The sequence below is a fragment of the Bubalus kerabau genome, chromosome 1 (assembly GCF_029407905.1).
Source record: "Bubalus kerabau isolate K-KA32 ecotype Philippines breed swamp buffalo chromosome 1, PCC_UOA_SB_1v2, whole genome shotgun sequence".
Lineage (NCBI taxonomy): Eukaryota > Metazoa > Chordata > Mammalia > Artiodactyla > Bovidae > Bubalus > Bubalus kerabau.
Window position 1 is genome coordinate 154,531,316 of NC_073624.1, and position 16,275 is coordinate 154,547,590.

Sequence of the window (16,275 nt, forward strand, 5' to 3'; positions counted from 1 at the left end):
GAACAAGACCCATCTTCTCCCTCAGTCAGTCTCTCCCATTAAGAAGGTTCCATAAGCCTCTTATCCTTATCCATCAGAGAGCAGATAGGATGAAAACCACAATCACAGAAAACTAACCAAACTGATCACATGGACCACACCCTTGTCTAACTCAGTGAGACTATGAGCCATGCCTTGTAGGGCCACCCAAGATGGACGTGTCATTGTGGAGAGTTCTGACAAAATGTGGTCCACTGGAGAAGGGAATGGCAAACCACTTCAGTATTTTTGCCTTGAAAACCCCATGAACAGTATGAAAAGGCAGAAAGATAGGACACTGAAAGTTGAACTGCCCAGGTCAGTAGGTCCCCAATATGCTATGGGAGATCAGTTGAAAAATAACTCCAGAAAGAATGAAGAGACGGAGCCAAAGCAAAAACAACACCCAGTTGTTTTTGTGATGTGACTGGTGATGGAAATAAAGTCTGATGCTGTAAAGAGCAATATTGCATAGGAACCTGGAATGTTAATCCATGAATCAAAGCAAATTGGAAGTGGTCACACAGGAGATGGCGAGAAAAAACATTGACATTCTAGGAATCAGCAAACTAAAATGGACTGGAATGGGTGATTTAACTCAGATGACCATTATATCTGCTACTGTGGGAGTAGCCATCATGGTCAACAAAATAGTCCAAAATTCAGTACTTGGATGCAATCTCAAAAATGACAGAATGATCTCTGTTCATTTCCATGGCAAACCATTCAATATCACAGTTATCCATGTCTATGCCCTGATCAGTAATGCTGAAGAAGCTGAAGTTGAATGGTTCTGTGAAGACCTACAAGACTTTCTAGAACTAACATCCAAAAAAGATTCCTTTTCATTATAGGGGACTGGAATGCAAAACTAGGAAGTCAAGAGATACATGGAGTAACAGGCAAATTTGGCCTTGGAGTACAAAACGAAGCAGGCTAACAAGAGTGTTGCCAAGAGAATGCACTGGTCATAGCAAACAACCTTTTCCAACAACACAAGAGAAGAGTCTACACTTGGACATCACCAGATGGTCAATACCAAAATCAGATTGATTGTATTCTTTGCAGGTGATGGACAGGGAGGCCTGGCATGCTGCAGTCTATAGGGTCACAAAGAGTTGGACACAACTGAGTGACTGAATTGAACTGAAAAATGGAGAAGCTCTATACAGTCAGGAAAAACAAGACCAGGAGCTGACTGTGGCTCAGATCATGAACTCCTTATTGCCAAATTCAGACTTAAATTGAAGAAAGTAGGGAAAAGCACTAGACCATTCAGGTATGACTTAAATCAAATCCCTTATGTTTATACAGTGGAAGTGAGAAATAGATTCAAGAAATTAGATCTGATAGAGTACCTGAAGAACTATGGACGGACGTTCATGACATTGTACAAGAGGCAATGATCAAGACCATCCCCAAGAAAAAGAAATGCAAAAAAGCAAAACAGCTGTCTGAGGAGGCCTTACAAATAGCTGTGAAAAGAAGGGAAGCTAAAGGCAAAGGAGAAAAGGAAAGATATACCCAATTGAATGCAGAGTTCCAAAGAATAGCAAGGAGAGATAAGAAAGTCTTTCTCAGTGATCAATGCAAAGAAACAGAGGAAAATAACAGAATGGGAAAGCCTAGAGATCTCTTCAAGGAAATTAAAGATACTAAGGGAACATTTCATGCAAATATGGGCTCTATAAAGGACAGAAATGGTATGGTCCTAACAGAAGCAGAAGATATTAAGACAAAGTGGCAAGAATACACAGAAGAACTATACAAAAAAGATCTCAGTGATCCAGATAACCATGATGGTGAGATCACTCACCTAGAGCCAGACATCCTGGAATGCGAAGTCAAGTGGACCTTAGGAAGCATCACTATGAACAAAGCTAGTGGAGGAGATGGAATTCCAGTTGAACTATTTTAGATCCTAAAAGATGATGCTGTGAAAGTGCTTCACACAATATGCCAGCAAATTTGCAAAACTCAGCAGTGGCCACAGGACTGGAAAAGGTCAGTTTTCATACCAATCCCAAAGAAAGACAATGCCATAGAATGTTCAAACTACCACCCAACTGCACTCATCTCACACACTAGCCAAGTAATAGTCAAAATTCTCCAAGCCAGGCTTCAACAGTATGTGAACCATGAACTTCCAGATGTTCAAGCTGGATTTAGAAAGGGCAGAGGAACCAGAGACCAAATTGCCAACATCCGCTGGATCATTGAAAAAGCAAGAGAGTTCCAGAAAAACATCTATTTCTGCTTTATTGACTATGCCAAAGCCTTTGACTGTGTGGATCACAACAAACTGTGGAAAATTCTGAAAGAGATGGGAATACCAGACCACCTTACCTGCCTCCTGAGAAGTGTGTATGCAGGTCAGGAAGCAACAGTTAGAACTGGACAAGGAACAAAAGACTATTTCCAAATCGGGAAAGGAGTACATCAAGGCTGTATAATGTCACCCTGCTTATTTAACTTATATGCAGAGTACATCATGTGAAATGCTGAGCTGTATGAAGCACAAGCTGGAATCAATATTGTTGGGAGAAATATCAATAATCTCAGATATGCAGATGACACTACCCTTATGGCAGAAACTGAAGAAGCACTAAAGAGCTTCATGATGAAAGTGAAAAAGGATAGTGAAAAAGTTGGCTTAAAGCTCAATATTCAGAAAACTAAGATCATGGCATCTTGGTCCCATCACTTCATGGCAAATAGATGGGGAAACAATGGAAAAAGTGACAGACTTTATTTTCTTGAGCTCCAAAATCACTGCAGATGGTGACTGCAGCCATGAAATTAAAAGACCCTTGCCCTTTGGAAGAAAAGCTATGACCAACCTAGATAGCATATTAAAAAGCAGAGACATTACTTTGCCAGCAAAGGTCCATCTAGTCAAAGCTATGGTTTTTCCAGTAGTCATGTATGGATATGACAGTTGAACTATAAAGAAAGCTGAGCAGTGAAGAATTGATGCTTTCGAACTGTGGTGTTGGAGAAGACTCTTGAGAGTCCCTTGGACTGCAAGGAGATCCAACCAGTCTATCCTAAAGGAAATCAGTCCTGAATATTCATTGGATAGACTGATGCTGAAGCTGAAACTCCAATACTCTGGCCACCTAATGTGAAGAACTGACTCACTAGAAAAGACCCTGATGCTGGGAAAGATTGAAGGCGGGAGGAGACAGGGACAACAGAGGATGAGATTGTTGTATACATCAGTGACTCAATGGACTTGAGTGTGAGTAAGCTCCAGAAGTTGGTAATGGACAGGAAAGCCTGACGCGCTGCAGTCCATGGGGTTGCAAAGAGTTGGACACGGCTGAGCGACTGAGCTGAACCGATGGAGAGACTTAATGTGATGGAGATTCTTTACCTCAAGTCAAACAGTAATATCCTCTTTAGTGGCCCAAGATTACAGGAAATCAGTGCTAAGAAGAGTGTGTTCATTTCTATTCTGATTTAAATTCAATACTTTCTAAAATGCTGGATGTTCTCAACTAGAGTTGGTTGGTCACCCTTGGGCTAAATCTGACCATCAGACATTTTCTCTTGGCCTGATCCATGTTTGTAAAAAAAAAAAAATAGTTTGAACCTTTTAAACCTTCTTTAAAGAACTGGAATGAATTCAGCAGAAAATCCTTATCTCTGGCTTCTCTTGAAAATTTGGCAAGATGAAACCTGTCCTCCTGAATGTAACACGAAGACAGAGCACAATGTCCCTGTCACCTGCAGACACACATCCTCATTCTCTACCTGCTGCAAGTCCTCCTTAGCTGGGTTTTCTCAGCTGAGTTACCTGCCTGGCCCTGTGGTCACGTTGAGTTTGCAATCATTGCCTTAGTTAATGCAGTATGATGAGAAATAGAAAACAGTTATATATAATGGAAAGGAGGAGATAAAAATATCATTATGTTTAAGTGAAGTGGTGGCTAATTTGGAAAACTCAATAGAGTCAACTAAAAAGCAAATTAATTGGAGTTATAGAAACTAGTCAAAATATATAGAAAAATCCATATAGTGAAATGGGGCAGGGAGACGGAATCTCACTGACAGCTAATAATAGCATCAAATGCTTACAAATTAATTTACTATGAAATAATGCAGGACTCACATGAAGAAAGCTGCTATGTTACTGAAGAGAGTAAAAGAAGATGCATATATGAAGAAAAGGACCATATTCAAAAATAGTTGAAATCTATCAAATTGAAAACCTGTGGAAAGCTGGTCTTCCCATCTCTGAAGAGTTGATGAGACACCTGGCCACCCTTTTTGAGAAATGCGAGAAGCAAGTTGTTGGCTTGCTGTTCTGTGGGTGCCTGAGGAAGTAGGACCAGTTGGGGTGGTTCCCAGGGAAAGACGGCAGACAGGGTCCGATGACCTTTGATCAATGCTTATGTTTTATGTTAGCACACTCAGTAGTCGACAGATCACAGGTTGGATGTGAGTTGTCTTTCAGGAGCTCTCTGCCGACAGTTATGATGATTTAACTTTCTTAGGTGCCAGCTTCCGGCAGGGGTGGACTAAAACCTTGGGAGTTGTGCCCAAGTGTCTGAGAGCAGAACTTGACCTTTCTTGTTGGACGATGGCCTTATTTCCCATTTCCTCCTCAATTTAATAACTTTGAAAGAATTGAAGTTGTCACTTGCTGGGTAGTTTCAGCTTTCAAAGTCTTGTAACTCAGTTTTCTGAGGAATTTGAATCTCTCTGCTCTCCCTGCTGGAATAGAATTCAAGGTTCTGTCCTTGAGAAGACAAAAAAAAAAAAAAAAAAAAAAAAAGTGCCAAGTGAGCCTAATTTCTGACCATAATTAAGTCTACCACCACCAGCACCCACAAGGAAAGAGATGAAGAATGGGCCCCAAGAGGATTGTTTCTGGTTCTACAATTACAGGAATTGATGAAAAAAGAGATTTGAAAGATTTGATTTGAAGGATGGAAAGAGCTGGCCATTATTGACATTTAATGGGTTGCCTCAAGCTGCTTTTACTGGTGAAAATATTTGTACAGAAACTCCTGTCCCTCCATGATATCAAGCTCTTGGTTTCCCCCGTTTCCTTTTAATATTGGGTCTGTGTGGCCCTGCTATGTTCTGAGAAACCCTTGGGTTGTGGGTTTGTGTTGCACTCTGTTTATTCATCTTTGAAAAGTCATGTCCAAGGTTCATGGGTGAATCTGGGATTCATGGGTGAAACTGAAGTGGAAAGTAGTTGGGCTTGAGATTTATAAAACTTGCCCATAGAGAAACTATCTTACATGAAAAAATTCAAGGTTCATGGGACTGAAGATGTGCCTAGATGAAATATATTTTAATACATAAGTAATTATATTGATTAATCCTATATAAAAATTTAAATGACTCAATGGGAACGTTTTGCATTTGTTCATCTACCTGCTTGTCTCCTTACTTAACTGTTTCTAGGCTTAGGAAAAAAATCTGAAGGAAATAGACCAAAAGGTGAACTTCTATTATTTCAGGGAAGCAATCTTCTACAGAGCTTAAGCACATAAGTTTTGGTTTCAGACTCGGTTCAAATCCTGATGCTGTCACTTAGGAGCAATGTGACATTCAGTTCAGTTCAGTTGCTCAGTCGTGTGTGACTCTTTGCCACCCCATGAATCGCAGGACACCAGGCCTCCCTGTCCATCACCAACTCCCGGAGTTCACTCAAACTCATGTCCATTGAGTTGGTGATGCCATCCAGCCATCTCATCATCTGTCGTCCCCTTTTCCTCCTGCCCCCAATCCCTCCCAGCATCAGAGTCTTTTCCAATGAGTCAAAACAAATTATTTAACCACTCTAAGCCTCTGTTACCTATATCAAAGACTTATGAATATTAAATTAGTTGATATAATAAAACATTTAGCCCAATGCTGGCATATAGTAAATTTTTAGTAAAATATTAGATATTTATATTATCATCATCATTGATTTTAATTGCTTTTTTGATTTTTCCCATGAGCTATATCAAGCTTTGTTATGAAAATAATTATATGTATATATTTAATAAAAATTGATACAGTGATTAAAAAAAACTAATCAAGTGATAAGAATCTGCTGTGTGTCTGGGTAGTAACCCTGGCAGTATGAGCTTTACCACCTGCAGTTCATCACCTGAGATTTCACCCCTCACATCGTCCACACAGGGGCTGGCATTTTCCCCCTTAATGTGCAAGACTTTCTGTTTTTATTTTGTTTATGGGGGAACCCACAAAACAGCTAGAGGTTCTAAATGACAAGCACAAACAGAAGTCAGCCAGCCAACCTTTTGTATTTATGAGCACTTAAGCTACATTTTAGTTTTATCTGTGTTAACTCATTTACCTTTCCCGGGCAGGAACTATCCTGCCTGTGATACAGAGGCAGAGACAGATTCTGAGTTGAATAATCCTAAGGTTCAACAGATAATAGAATGGTAGAATAGAGTTTTAAACTCCGACTTGGAAGCTTTCAGAATTAACTCGTGGGATGTACTGTTTCTCTTTCTTTTGGTGTCAAGACTTACATTGGTGGATCGAGTTCACCTCTGTGTATGACTGTTCACTGTCCATAGCCAGCTTCTCTTCCTGTTGGTCCATGCCTGCGCCATGTCAGTTAAATATTGTGAATATTACCTCCAGTGAGGGAAAGTTGTGCTACAGAAAGCCAGATATGCTCTATGTGGGAACCGTTAATAGTGAGTAAGTAGGACAGTGGAGACAGGAGGAGGAGAGGAAGATGCGGAGGTGTAGAGTGAAGGGAACACGGAGAACATGATTTGCTTCAGATTGTCAGTGTCTAAAAGGTCATCCTCCTGGAAACATGCAACAGTAGCTCTGTCATTGACTCTGAGAGCTGCACCCGGCTTCTGTGCTGTAGACGTGCTTAGATTTCCTTCGAAAATGTTGAGGAGGACAAATTTGAAGTGCTGCATTCCTCGCTTTCAGAGAACACAGGTCTTTTAAAATTTATTTTACGTTGAACAAGGCAGTGCCTGTCACAGGCTGATTGCTCCCTTCCCTCTGGGTCTCAGCTGTCTTCCTAATAGGCAGCTGCCCGGCATGGAGCGTGGTGTTGTTAGCCATCAGGGGTGGCTGGCTTGTCAGCCTGTCTGTCTGGAACCCTGGACACTCGAGGCACCTCACAACAGCTCCGTTTGCATCCTATGCAGTGAGAATGCTCATCCTGTCTCACTAAGAGCATTACCTCTGAACACCAGAATCACTGACAACTGGAAACAGCTCCCAGAGAGCTGCTTTAGATCCCATTCTTCATTCGGACATCTCGAGCAGTGGTAGTTTCCAACCCCCCCCCCCCCTTTTTTTCTTTCTTATAACATTTAAAACTATTTTTTTCCAAGGAAAATTTCTTCCACTAAGCCCCCCAGGGAGCAAACAGATGAAGAGAAGTTGCTCTTCTCTTCAAAGAAGAGAAGAAGTGGAAGCCTGGATCTCACCTGCGTGACCCAGGGAATACCTCCATGAAATACTAGGGTTCCAGAGAACACAGTTTGAGAACTACTGTTCTGGAAAAAAGGGCTGTTGTAATTGTGGAGGACTTCTCTCCTTGGTTTTTACTTGGGTTTGAACTGTGTGACATCAACAGTTTGTTTCCTAGGTTTCCTACTCACGTGGTTTTCAGAGCACTAGACAGAAGGTTAAGAATATCATAAAATAATATATCCAAGCTCTACTCGGGACAGTGTGTAAAAATTGTGATCCACGTGGCTTTGAAGAAGGAGATGTAACAGTGTGCAGTGACTTCTTGGAAAATTTGTTGGTTACATTTTTCTGCTTCTCTGTCTCCACTCTTCTCTCCTTCATCTTCTCCCGCCCGACTCCTGATTTGATGAACCTGTTTGCGATGTCCAGCGTGTATTTTATCCGCTCACTGTGTGTTGTACTTGAGCAATTTATAACTATGATCAATGTTGTGACCTCAGGGAAATTGCTTATATAATTATAGAAAGTTTACAGTCATAAGACAAGGAATGGGGAAAATATATCACTGTAAAATATAAATATGTTTAAATTACATTTAGGATTTGGAATAGTTCCTTGCTTGTGTTTTACAGAGTAATCTGTGATTTAAATCAGGTTTAGTTGTGTTTTTTCCCCCCTAAATTAGGTATTATAAATCAAGAGTAGTTGCTGGATATAGCACACAAGAGGATTTCTTATACATTTTAATGTTGCATAAGTAAGAAATACCAGTAGTTCAGCAGTAAAATTGCAAATGTAAGCAAAAGTGAAGATTTTTCCAAATTTAACTAGGTTGCATTTGTTTAGTAAACTCTAGCAATAATTTACTGTTTTATTACGTTTGCCTTTGAGATCTGGGCTGACTTTTTTGTTCCCTTCCTTGAGAAAGAAAAGGGAGGTGTGTTACTCTAATTGCTTGGAGCCAGAGTAAGACCTGAGAGTACCATTCCGCTTTCCCTACCTGTGATACGTCAACTTAGAAAAGGAAAAGGAGGGAGGATTTAGGATTTAATGTATTTGTGTATGTACCCATCACACAAGCAGGGCACTTTTTGGGGCAGGGTAGTGTCGGGGTTTCCATTTTTGCCCTCTGTGGTAGACTCTGTGTATTTAGGCAAAAAGAAGTAAATACTAGACCCAGTTTTGCCCATGTCAGCTGCTGGTAGGGGTGGAGATTCAGGAAAGGGGAACTGATACAGTTGGATTGTGAATGGGACATGTCTTTCTTCAGTTTCTTTTGGGGTTCCTGAAAGGCGGGTTAGGATGCATCCAAGATGATCTCTGTGATGCCATGTGGGTCAGTGTCAGCGTGGGAAGCAGTGTTGAACGCTCCAGAACCAGTGTTGGCGTTGGATCGAGGCTGGGCGGAGGAAAAGGACAGTCTGTCTCAGTGGAGTGGCTTGGCATGCTGTGCTCCTGAGGCATCTGATTGTCGCCCACCGCCCTCCTCCCACCACGTGCTTCCGATGGTTCACATGGACCCTAGCTTAGTCTAACTGTGGTTTAAGAGAAGTGAACTCTGGGATTGGGTTGCATGATGTTGATTAATAGGAGTGAGAGGGTGAGAGACTCCAGGGCCAAGCAGTAGGTCCATCTTGGTGGCATCTGATGTTGATTGGCTTTGTCCTGCGCGGCTGCGCTCGGAGAGCGGACATTAAGATTAAGTGATGCTGTCGTGTCGAGGAGCACGGCACTGCATCATTCTGGGAAGAGACAGCTGGGGTGGTTAATCCTTCATCACCAAGGGAGCACTGCCAGCGGAAAGATATACAGCCAAAGATAACCCTCCATAACTTGTGCTAAAGATCAGAAAACTTTGAATTCACATCCATCTGCTTAGTCTGGGGTGAAGATGAAAGATAGGCAGAATAGGAAATAAAAAACTCCTGAGGGATTAATCTTAGGCACGGTATGTAGCCCACAGAGTGAGCAGGCGGGAGAGAAACTTTTACGTGCCGTTTAAAGGGGAATTAAATACACCCAGTTTCACAGCAGCATCGTCAAGTAAAGTTCAACAGTACACACACTCATTTTTCTGTTGCACTGTTGCCATTTCACCCCCAAATGCTGTCTGCTACCATTATACCTTCTCTGGCTGTTGTTTTTTCAAAAAGGAGGTCCTCTTAATTCTGAATCTATCAACAAAGCCTGTGCGAAGGGAATGCTGGAAATACATAGTCAATGGTATGAAGGGCTTTTCATTTTCTCGTCTCCTGTGTGATTTTAGCAGGAGATGCACAAAGTCCGACTTGGTGTGTGTGTGTGTGTGTGTGTGTGAGTGTGTCTGTTGCTGAGTGTGGATCTGAAACTCTCTTGCTGTATTTCTGAACAGCTGCAATGATTTTATATATCACGTGTAATCAAGTTATGCGTTGTTGTCATACCAGAGTGATGTGCGGGGGGGAAAATAAATCAGGGAGGGAAATAAATTAAAGACCTCTCTCACATCTGCAGCCTCTCCGTTAGCGCAGTGGTCAGGCCATGCAGTGTCTGGTGCAAGGTGAGAACGTGGGGAGGGCAAAGCTACGCGTTCTGTCCTCGAGTGACTTGCTGCATGGAATCCAGAGGGAAGCTTTGTTGTTTTGTTTTCAGCCATTTTAGGGATACTTCTGTCTTTTTCCTCTTTCAGTTGGTACTGGAGTATCTGAGTGGGAGGTTCTCAGTTTGGAGACTGGGTCTTTTGCACTGATGTGCAGAGGTGGGAGATCCTCCTGCCAGGCTCAGCATCCCTTGGGTGTTTTTGTGCTGTGACCACTGTGAGGGCCTGGATGGGGAAGACTCAGGGCAGCTGAACACAGAATAAGCTCAACAAGGAAGGAGAGGGGAAAGGAACAGTCTACTGAGAGTCAGACCTGAGTTGAGGTTCCTGCTGAGTTCTGTGACTTGGACAAGTCCCTTTCTCTCTGAAGTGTGTTACAATGAAAGAAACTAAGGTCAAGAAGAAGAGGTGAAGTGCCTAAGGGAAAAGAAAGGGCCAGTGCGCCCTAGAGAGGTTAGAGAGATGCAGGAAATTCTATAGTTTTGGTTAGATGATAGAGTTGGGGGAAGCCATCAGTCCTTTTCCGATCTGCAGGGGAAGGCTTCCACAAATGATGACTGTATCTGTGTGGAGAGTTGATGCTACTGTATTTTTAAGATTTATTTTAAAGTTCTGGTTTTTATTTTCCATAAAGACAATTGATGAAGTGATTGGTTAAGTGTGATTTAATTTTTGTGCCTTTGAAAAACTTCATTTTAGTAACTCCATAAAAAAGATAAATATTGGATCCAGAAAATAGTCACGGGAAGTGTGGGGAAAAAGCATACTATATTCATACTTCCTGATGTACTGAGCTTGGGGGTGGCTGAGATCTTGGGCCTTTCTTCTTGAAAGACCATATTGTTGGGTCTTTGATTTTGGGTTTGTGGTGAAGAAATGGAGATTCTTAGCGGCTGAGTTCACTTAAAGAGAAGAGGGTGAATCTGAAAATGTGCCCCTCTGTGGAGCCTCATGTGGGAGGATGTGGAAAGAATAAGACTCAGGTATTTACCACTGTCTTCATCCATTTGAATTTCAACCTCAAATCCTAAATCTGCTCAGCCTATGCATTTTCATGCTATATCCACCTGGAGGATCTACACTTGAGTCACCATCCCACATGGCAGATGACCAGGTTGGGGGATTGTTGATACTCTCCAAGCTTAAAGTAAAATGGAATTTATAGGAGATGTAAGGGCCTCTATCTGGGGGTAGTGATTGCTTTTCAGGGAATTTTATATTTGGGAACAAATCACTGGGCCCGTGAATGTCAGTGACTGCTGGGTGGTGTGTGTGTGTGTGTGTGTATATATATATATATAAAATTATATATATATAATATATGTAATTATTATTATTTTTCTATTTGGATGCTGAAATATGCAGCTTCTGCTATTCCTGGAGAATGTAGGTTTTCTGTTGGTTGGTCATCTGGGGAGATTTGACTAGTCTTAAGGGCATTTGCAACCTCTGCTCAGCCATTGTGGATGTGGTGGGGTTTTAGGTAAACTTTTCTCAGTGTCTGCCTTATTTACTGTGTAGTAAGTTGGTGTGGTATTGCAACATGTATCTGGCTTTGTGCAGATGTTGCAGTGGCAGAGTGATCAAGGAGAAGCAGTGCTGAACCTACCATCAGCAGACCTGGGTTTGGTTCTGATATGGCCTTCAGGTTTCCTGTTAGGTCGCTGCATCACCTCAAAACATGGAGACTTGAAACAGCCCTTTTATTGTGTTCCTGGAATCTATGGGTCAGACATTTAGAGAGGACACAGTGAAGTGGGTTATGTCTGATCCACAAGCCTGGAGCATCCACTGGAAAGGCTCGAGGGCCAGGGGTGGCTCAAAGCTGGGGCCAGAATCCTCTGAAAGCTCATTCACATGCATGTCGGGGCATTGGGGCTGAGTGATTCAAAGATTCCAGGACTTGTCACTGGCGCCCGTCTATGTGGCCTCTGTATGTGGCTTGGCTTCATCTCGTATGGCCACCTCTGAGGGTTAGCTTAATCTCCTTTGTGGCGGCCCAGGGCTCCCACTGCAAGTGTTCCAGCAATGAGATGGCAGCTGTGTCACATTTACGACCTACTGCCATCGTGAAAGGAGTTCCAGCCTGCCAGGCCCAAGGGTAGGGGGATTAGTCTATCCCTTGATGAGGAAGCAGCAAGGTTACATTCTTGAAGAGCATACTGGGTGGGAGAGAGATTCTAGCCATCGTTGGTACATGGGTCATGTATACCTAGGTTTCCCTTCTGTGAATGACTAAAAATGACTCAGTGTTAGAATTAATTGGTAAGACCTCTTCCAACACCAAAATTACATGATTCTTTAAATTGAAACCCAATATTCTTAAAAAAAAATTATAGTTTATAAAGTGACAGTTGGCTTTATTAGAGAATTTACCTTATCGTTCAATAGGGAACTGCCCTCAGTTCAGTTCAGTTCAGTCACTCAGTCATGTCTGACTCTTTGTAACCCCATGAATTGCAGCACGCCAGGCCTCCCTGTCCATCACCAACTCCTGGAGTTTACACAAACTCATGTCCATCAAGTCGGTGATGCTATCCAGCTATCTCATCCTCTGTCGTTCCCTCCTCCTACTGCCCCCAATCCCTCTCAGAATCAGAGTCTTTTCCAATGAGTCAACTCTTCACATGAGGTGGCCAAAGTATTGGAGTTTCAGCTTCAGCATCAGTCCTTCCAGTGAACACCCAGGACTGATCTCCTTTAGGATGGACTGGTTGGATCTCCTTGCAGTCCAAGGGACTCTCAAGAGTCTTCTCCAACACCACAGTTCAAAAGCATCGATTCTTCAGCACTCAGCTTTCTTCACAGTCCAACTCTCACATCCACACATGACCACTGGAAAAACCATAGCCTTAACTAGACGGACCTTTGTTGGCAAAGTAATGTCTCTGCTTTTTAATATGCTATCTAGGTTGGTCATAACTTTCCTTCCAAGGAGGAAGCGTCTTTTAATTTCATGGCTGCAGTCGCCATCTACAGTGAATTTGGAGCCCCCAAAAATAAAGTCTGACACTGTTTCCACTGTTTCCCCATCTATTTCCCATGAAGTGATGGGACCAGATGCTATGATCTCAGTTTTCTGAATGTTGAGCTTTAAGCCAACTTTTTCACTCCTCTTTCACTTTCATCAAGAGGCTTTTTAGTTCCTCTTCGCTTTCTGCCATAAAGGTGGTGTCATCTGTATATCTGAGGTTATTGATATTTCTCCCGGCAATCTTGATTCCAGCTTGTGCTTCTTCCAGCCCAGCATTTCTCATGATGTACTCTGCATATAAGTTAATAAGCAGGGTGACAATATACAACCTTGACGTACTCCTTTTCCTATTTGGAACCAGTCTGTTGTTCCATGTCCAGTTCTAACTGTTGCTTTCTGACCTGCATACAGATTTCTCAAGAGGCAGGTCAGGTGGTCTGGTATTCCCATCTCTTTCAGAATTTTCCACAGTTTATTGTGATCCACACAGTCAAAGGCTTTGGCATAGTCAATAAAGCAGAAATAGATGTTTTTCTGGAACTTTCTTGCTTTTTCAATGATCCAGCGGATGTTGGCAATTTGATCTCTGGTTCCTCTGCCTTTTCGAAAACCAGCTTGAACATCAGGAATTTCATGGTTCACATATTGCTGAAGCCTGGCTTGGAGAATTTTGAGCATTACTTTGCTAGTGTGTGAGGTGAGTGGAATTGTGTGATAGTTTGAGCATTCTTTGGCATTGCCTTTCTCTGGGATTGGAATGAAAACTGACCTTTTCCAGTCCTGTGGCCACTGCTGAGTTTTCCAAATTTGCTGGCATACTGAGTGCAGCACTTTCACAGCATCATCTTTCAGGATTTGAAATAGCTCAACTGGGATTCCATCACATCCACTAGCTTTGTTTGTAGTGATGCTTCCTAAGGCCCACTTGACTTCACATTCCAGATGTCTGGCTCTAGGTGAGTGTTCACACCATCGTGATTATCTGGGTCATGAAGATCTTTTTTGTACAGTTCAGAGAACTGCCTTAGTACAATCTAAATAAACTCTTATGCATCATGAGAGGCTTTGCTGTGATGAGGGATGCAGGTCTTTCAAGTTCTTTCAATCGAATTTTATGTGTGGTTTCTTTTTTAGTCCAGCTTTATTTCTCGTGGCTTGAGATTATTAGGTCATGTGCTTATATCTGAGCAGGATTGCCATGGTCAGATTAACATTAGTTTGGGCATGAGTTAAATGTTTGACTTAGAGGATTTAGGACTAAATATAAGTTGGGAGTCTAAGAAGTGATTGGATTTGGAAGTTGTACCTGGGAACACTTGTAGCTCATCCTCGTATCCTGACACAGGGACTAGGATGGATGGAATAGATGGTGAACTTCTAGAGAGCACTTTCTTCGTGGGGAGAAGGTTAAATTGTCACCTCTGGGAGTGGTACAGATCTGATACCAGGCATGAGGTCTGAAGGAGGGTGACCATGGGGCAGTTGTCCCTGGGAAGGCATGACAATTAAGAAGAGAAGGGGTTAATATACGGACTGATGTTTCAGTTTATAAGCACTGGCCCTTCTCTTTGTTCTGTTTTATCATACACATTCATCACGTTCAACCTGGCAACCCAACCAAATAGCTATTTAAGTTGTAAAAATGAATCATAGCACAATTTCATGAACTGTGTGATATAACTGAATCTAATCACATTGTACAATGGGGCCTTTGCCAGCCCAGTGTACCTGGTTCTAGACGTCTTTGGAATAAGTAAATAAATAAACAGGCTGCATGAACAGTAACAGTAAGGTGGCTGGGCCTTTTGGGTTGTGGGTCCAGAAGAAGCATCTGGCCGTATCACATTGGACCGTGGTGCCTTCCCAAGCTAGCTCACCCATCAAAAGCCTACAAATCATGTCGGCCATCTTCTGTCCTCTGCACACAGCCAGCCAATTCCCTGGTTTATTAAGTAAACGGCCAAAGAGGTCCTGGGGTAGGAATAGAAGCCTCACAAATGGGAGCTGCAAAGGAGGGCTCCACCCCAGTTCAGTTTCACACGATTCCAGGGTTCACTGACTTTGAACTGACTGAAAGATGAGTAGACACAAAGTCTCTACCCTAAGGACCCCTGTTAATGATGGTGCCTGCTGATGCATCAAGCATTGTAGGTGTTTTTTTATGTGTATTTGACTGTTCAAGATAGATCTTGAGCTGTAAGTAATACCATCGGAGAGGTCAAATAACTTAAGGTCATCCAGCTAATAAATGTTAGGGCATTTATTAGCTGAGTGGTAGGAAAGGCCAGAGAGGAAGGGTGGGTTGGTGGTGGGTGGTGGGGTGTGGATGACAAGCTTTGAACAGCCTAGTGTGTGAAGGTGCCCAAGTGCTGAAGGGTTAGATCTGATCTGTGAGTGGTGAGGAGCCCCTGGGCATAGCGAATGACTGTAGCAGAGCTTGATTGAAGGGGTGGGGTGGGAGCAGGCAGGAGAGACCTGCGTGGAACCCGGTGTCTTCCCTTGGCAGGAAGTAAGAAAGGCTTGGACTAAAGCGCCAGTAAAACAGATGAGGCTGAGCTGGAGGAATTTTTCTGGGTTGCACTGAGCCCTTTATAAGGCAGCATTCGCTTTCCTGCCTTCCCAACACTGACAGCAACTTGTGTTTATTCTCCCTGTCTCCTTTCTTCCCATTTTCCCTGCCTCTCCCCTTTTCCATTCATCACTTTCCCTCTTTCTTTGTCTCGCTCAGTCTCCTTTTCATTCTTGGCTTTTGTTCCCTTGCTCATTTTTCTTCCCTGTCTTCACTGCCCTGGTGTTCTCTTTACTCCATCTCTGCTTCTACACGTTCTGTAGTCCACCCCATCCCCTTTCCTTTATGATCCCTTCCACCTCCCCCCAAAACCTTTTCTATGGAATATATAAATAAATATATGTATCTATATTTTTTGTCTGTGTCTCTGTTGGTTGTGTCAGCATATTTTAGACTGCTGGGCTTTGCATGTTTTGCAGCTGGTTTTGAAGCAGTTGTCAGACAGTGATGGATGACTATCATCATTTAAAGTGTAAAAGAAAAAGCCTTGGCACAGACAGGCGTGATGGACTGCCGTCTGCCAGCCCGGATAGGCATGGCCACCATTTTCTTCTCCTCCCTCTCTGCTCACACTGCCCTTGCCAGAATCTACAAAAGTCATCGTGAGCCGTGCAGCACCAGGCTCTTGCCTTCTATAATATCACTTTGGTAGTTGTCAGATCATATGAAACGTCAAAATTCATGTGGCCTCTGTGAAGAGATATATTTAGTACA

General features: G+C 42.6%; 1 protein-coding gene across 6 annotated transcripts in view; it reads left to right on the forward strand.

Moving 5' to 3' along the window:
* The window catches only part of LOC129620872 (leucine-rich melanocyte differentiation-associated protein-like), a 226,982-nt gene that overhangs the window by 201,767 nt on the left and 8,940 nt on the right, over positions 1-16,275 (forward strand). The window lies entirely within an intron of this gene.